This window comes from Felis catus, chromosome A2 (assembly GCF_018350175.1).
Source record: "Felis catus isolate Fca126 chromosome A2, F.catus_Fca126_mat1.0, whole genome shotgun sequence".
In the NCBI taxonomy this organism is placed as follows: Eukaryota; Metazoa; Chordata; class Mammalia; order Carnivora; family Felidae; genus Felis; species Felis catus.
The window spans coordinates 13,228,141-13,234,140 of NC_058369.1; positions in this window are offsets into that span (position 1 = coordinate 13,228,141).

Genomic DNA, 6,000 nt, shown 5'->3' on the forward strand with positions numbered 1-6,000 from the left:
CGGGAGATGTTCTGAGCCGGTCGGCACACGGCTCGCTTCCCCGGACGCGGCGGCCTGAGTCCCTGTGCCTGGCCGCGTAGGTGTCCTGGTACAGACTCCTTCCTCTGGCCATCTCAGTCCCCGGCTCAGCGCGTCCAGGCTGCTGTGGCACAATACCAGGCGGCTTCCCCGACAGACGCTTCCTTCCCGCAGCTCCGGAGGCTGGACGGTTGAGACCAGGGTGCCAGGGGTCGGCTGAGGGCGGGCCCTCCGGCTTCCAGATGGCTGCCTTCTGGCTGTGTCCCCGCGTGGACAGGGAGGGGGCGTGGGGGCACATCCTCTCACGGCCCCTCCTTCGGCAGCACCAACCCGGGGATGGGACCCCACCCCCCTGACCCCCACAACCTAACGATCTCCCGAAGCGCCCCCCTCCAGACACCATCACGAAGGGGAGTGGGGCTCACGCATAGGAAATGAGGGGGTGTTTTGCACTAGTTAGGGCTCAGCTGATGGATGACTAGTGTCGTGGTTGGACTGGCCTTTGTGGTTCTGCTTACAAGACGCCCTTCCGCCGGACACCCATCGGGAAACTGAAAAAAAATAAAGGTTTCTCACTTACCAGACCTGGAGATCACCCAGCGCCCCCAGGGCCACATAGTGAGAGGGGAAAGGGGGGACTGAGACAGAGCTGCTTGGTCACTGGCTGGGCCTCTGCTCTTATTGGGTCCAGGATGGGAGCCCAGGGTTTCCAGGGCCCATTGTTTCTTGGTAAACTTAAAACCTCCCAGTGGGAATTTAAAGCGAGGGGAGGGAGCAAAAACAAAACAAAACGAGTGGCCCGAAAGGCCAGTTACCAAAATCAACCAAGACCTCTAAAACAAGGAGCCACAGTCGGGGCAGGCGGCCTCTTTCTCTAGAGGCGTGGCTGGCGAGTAGGTTCATTCCAGCTACCATCTTTGAAGAGGATGCCCGGGCGATCAAAGCTTACGTCCCGCACTCGCATCACAAGAAGGAAACAAACCGGCCTTACCCCACAGGGGGCACACAATTCCGTCTGGAGCTGGCAGGGCCGCAGCAGGCAGGGACACGTCTTGCCTACCAAGGGTTGGTTTGTGGGACCTGACTGCTTCGTGTGGGAGCCACCGAACCGGCATCTGGCGGTCTTCCTGTGGGATGTCGGGACTTGGCAAGGCCGGGCATCAGGAAGGGCAGGTGGACGCCAAGGGAACCTGCGTGGGCGCCCACAGGGACAGGGCCCACAAGGGCACCGTCGGTGAGGCCGCGACCAAGGTCAATGCGCACCCGGCCGGGGGACAGGTGCGGCAGCCGCCTGGGGAGCTCCCCAGCGCCTGGGACCTGGGTCTGTGACCCTGCGCCCTCTGTCCGTTTACCGGGAAAGCGGAAGTGCTGGGATCCGAGCGCCCCCGCCAGGCGTGTCCTTCGCAAAGCGTGCGGGTTAGGGTTACGGCCCTTTGTCTTGCCTTTTCCTGTTGCGGGTAAGGGTGGGCTTCTTCGCTCAGGGCCTGGGGGCGGGCCGCTGTTTATAACACTGCCCGAGGTGACATTTTGGCCAGACTGCCCTGTGGCAGGTGCTGCCTCCCATTCTCCATTTCGTTTATCACCAGGGAGGGTTTCCGCATTGGTATTAATTGTTTAATTAGCTGCTTCCACTGTTTTATTATAGGTGTTTCTTCTCACTGATACGTCACAACTCCTACTTTTTCAAGAAACGTGAGAAGGTTTTTAATTGTGCTAAAAAAACACGTTAAGATTTACCATCTTAACCATTAAGCTCTTGTGCGGTGAGTTTGTTTCCCCCCCCCCCACATCTTTCCACTTTATGAACAGTTTTTCTGTAAGCATTTTGTTTTCATGGTTTTCAAACCACAGTCTTTAAAGGTCTTTCTTTTGTGCTCTGAGAGGCCTTCCTCGCGGCTGGCACAAGTTCTCCCATGGTGTTTGCTCTGTGTTTCTCATGTTAACTTTTATTTTTATCCGTCCAGGACTTATTTGGGGATGAAGAGAGATGGAGGGGTTGCCCGAGCCCCAAGGGCCAGCCGATTGTCCCAGGCCTGGTGCAGATTTGAAACGCTCCCTCCTCCCTGACTAAGACCCCAGTGGGTTTGCGTCTGTTTCTACATCTGCTCTAATCCATCACCAGCTTTTCTGGCCCTCCCCCCGCCCTTTTCACTGGTATATAGTCTGGTGTCTCTTAATAGCTCCTTAACAGGTTCTTTCTCCTTAATTTTATTTTTTCCCTTCTTAAATTCCCAGCTGTTTTCACATGCTCCTTCCTCTTGGGAGTTCTAGAATCTGCACAGAGGGGGCCCAAACACATGTATGAGAAATGTCACAGGGGCGCCTGGCTGGCTCCTCTGGTAAAGAATGTGACTCTTGATCTTGGGGTTGTGAGTTCTAGCCCCACGCTGGGTGTTGAGAGGACTTAAAAAATAAAAATCTTTTAAAAAGAAAGAAAGAAGGAAGGGATGAAAGAAAAGAAAAGAAAAGAAAAGAAAAGAAAAGAAAAGAAAAGAGAAAAAAAAAGAAAAGAAAGAAATGTTATAAACTTCTGCTTTTGACCACGTCGTAGACTAGATTCTCAAGCCGATCTTCCAAGAAAAACAGTGAAAACTGCCGAGGAAAAAGAGTTGAATCTTGATGAACGCGTCCGTGGGCAAACAGGCGCGGGCAGTCAGAGGCCAGAATGTCCACAGAGGCGGGAGGCAGCTTTTGCGTTAGGCTGGGTTTGGTCTTTCGTTTTCACGGACCTTCACGATGGTGGGTCTGTTAAGTCAAGACCTCAAAGGGTGAAGTCACAATCGAAATAAGATCTTCCCAGGAATGGAAAGGAAACTCGGTTATCTCCAGCCTGTCTGTTGGGAGGAAGAGGGGGGGTAGAATCTAGTCCAATGATTGGTGACCTCGCTTGAGTTTGGAGCTCTAGCGGTATCTGGGTGTCCAGAGGCCTCCAGTAGACAAAGCAGTTTAACGTCATCCAGGGTGGTGGTGACCCTGAAGGTTTGCGGTTTGAGCCTCCAACCCCAGCCTTCGAGAACTCCCCCAGTCATGGGGCACCTGGGTGGCTCAGTCGGTTAAGCTTCTGACTTCAGCTCAGGTCGTGATCTCGTGGTCTGTGAGTTCAAGCCCCGTGTTTGCTCTGCGCTGACAGCTCAGAGCCTGGAGCCTGCTTCAGAGTCTGTGTCTCCCTCTCTCTCTGCCCCTCCCCCACTTGTGTTCTGTCTCTGTCTCTCTCTGTCTCTGTCAAAAATAAACATTCAAAGAACTCCCCTAGTCACGTCCCAGGAACTGCGTATGAGCTGCTATCGAAACTCAACCTGTCCACATGGCGGGGGAGCCAGCGGTCCTGAAGGCAGCAGAGACTTCCAGCTCAGCATCATTAGACCCAGAATTAGTGCATTTAATCCTGAAGTGTGGAACAAAGGGCAAGACATATGGAGAAGAGCCAAAAATAACTAGGAAATTAGCAAATAATGGAGGTCTCAAACACTGGATGCGGCTAACCATGGATTTGAGCTCTCCGAAGAGAAAACTGATGAGTTAGAAGATGGAGCAGAGTGTGTTTCCCAAATACGGGAAGAAAAGGGAGGGTAAGAGAGAAAGAGCAGAGGCAAACTCTGAAGAGGATGAAGGCAGAGAATTTTCCAGAACGAACGCGAGACGTCAATTCACCAGTATTCAGAAAGCCAACTGCGTCCCAAGCAGGGTGTATACAAAGACACGGCCGATTCAGCGCAGAAAATCCAAGTCAGCAAGAAAAAGCGAGCCTGAGGATGGAAAGCCAGCTTCTCAGACCCAGAGCCTGGAACTCAGGACCCAGAGGGGCACCACATTCAAGGCTCTGAGAGAAAGCAGCAGCCCAGAAATGGTGGAGAAGTGAAGGTCCCCGCTGGAACAAATTCTGAGGGAACTGTTTCAGGCAGAAAGAAAATGAGCCAGGTGGAAGGGCTGACACGCAGGAGGAGACAGCAGAAAAGGTGGGAAATGCCTGAGCAGAGGTGAAGAAACATCACCTTCATTAGCAAGGATTAAAATGTCCAATGTGTACGATTAAAGTCTAAATTAGACAACAATGGCAAAACATAGCCGATTGGAGTCAGGCTTTAAAATCTTTGTATCTAGCAATTTTTACGAGCTGAAGGTTCGGAGCAGCCCTGTGTTGAGCAAGTCTGTCAGTGCCATATTTCTAACAGCATCTTCCACTTTGTCACATTTTGGTAACGCTTGGTAGTATTTCAGACTCATATTTGTTATGGTGACCTGTGATCAGTGATTATTTAAGGTATGTGCATTTTCTTAGACATAATGCTATTGCACGCTGAATAGACTACAGTACAGTGTAACTATAACTTTTATATGCACTCGGAAACCACAAAATTTGATTGACTTTATTGGAATATTTGCTTTATTGTGGTCATGGTCTAGAACGCAACCCACAATATCTCTGAGGTATGCCTGTATTGTTTGAGGAGAGTGTGACATATTACCCGGTTGAGTGGAGTAGGAACATTAATGGTTGTGGTAAATAATAAGAGACTAGAACTAGTCTATAACTTCCAAACTAGGAAGGAGCAAAAATTAGAATGAAAGGAAATAATCCAAAATAATCCTTCCATAGGGAAGGAGGGACAGATAGCCCAAAATAAAATAATGGAAATGCATAAAATTTACTAGCGATTACAATAAATGTAAATGGTCAAGATAAAAGACAAAAGATGGTCAGACTGTTAACTTTTTTTTTCTTCAAGTGTATTCATTTATTTGGAAAGAGACAGACGGAGAGAGAATCCCCAGCAGTCACTGCACTGTCAGCACAGGGCCGGACCCAGGGCTTGAACTCACAAACTGTGAGACCATGACCTGAGCCAAAATCAAGAGTCAGATGCTTAACTGACTGAGGCACCCAGGTGCCCCAGACTGTTATCTTTTTTTTAATTCAAGTTTTTAAGCCATCCATAAGAAATACCTAAACATTTATGCTTAGATGCTGAAAATTTTAAAGGTAGGGAAAAAAATAAACCTGGCAAATACTAAAGAAAGAAAGCTCACATACATGAGTAAAGTTATATTTTTGTGTATTTTTAGAAATAAGGAATATCAATAAGGAATATCATATCAGAACTTTTAATTCACCAGGAAGATGTCACCATTCTGAACTTTCATGCACCTAACAATGGAGCCTCAAAATAACCCCTGGAGGGGATCATAAGTTTACCTTTTTTTTCTTTTTACCCTGTTAGTAGGTTTTCTAACACTGATCTATCCTCACATTCCTAGGAATAACTCCACTTTGTGTTTTTATTTTAATAAACTGGGAAGGGGGCGGGGCCAGGGGCGGGATCTGGGCTTTTGCCCTCAGTCCTTGGTGGATCTTTCCCTACCCTTCGGATTTCTGATGTTGGCTCATCACCCTCACTGAGCCCAGCATTACAGGACTCTTACTGCCTAGAATATCAGGTGGCAAGGCGGGAAAGGAACACGGTGAGTCAGGGCTTCCTACCAGAAAGTGACAATCCCACTTGTCATTTCGTTGATGGAAGTGGGTCACATGACTCTGCCTGATTCTGGGGCTGAAGGGAACACTCCTCCCTGGATGGAGGAGAATCAGAAACAGTGGTGAAAATCAACTGATTACTGACAGGTCCCTCTTGCAAAGACAGAGTTTTGTCTTGGCCAGGGGCTGGCAAACTTTTTCCGTAGAACCAGTTAGTAAATTTTTTCAGTGTTTTGGGCCATACGGTCTCTGTTGTAGCTGAACAGATGGAAATGACTGCATTAAAAACCTCAATGAAACTTCACAAAGAGGGGACGGGGCCTTTAGGAGGTGGGCCTTTAGGAGGTGGTTATGAAGGAGGGGATGGCTCAATCGGTTAAGCGTCTGACTTCAACTCGGGTCATGATCTCATGATTGGTGTGTTTGAGCCCTACATCAGGCTCTCTGCGGTCAGCCAGACCCCGCTTCAGATCCTTTGTCCCCCTCTCCCTGTGCCCCTCCCCTGCTTT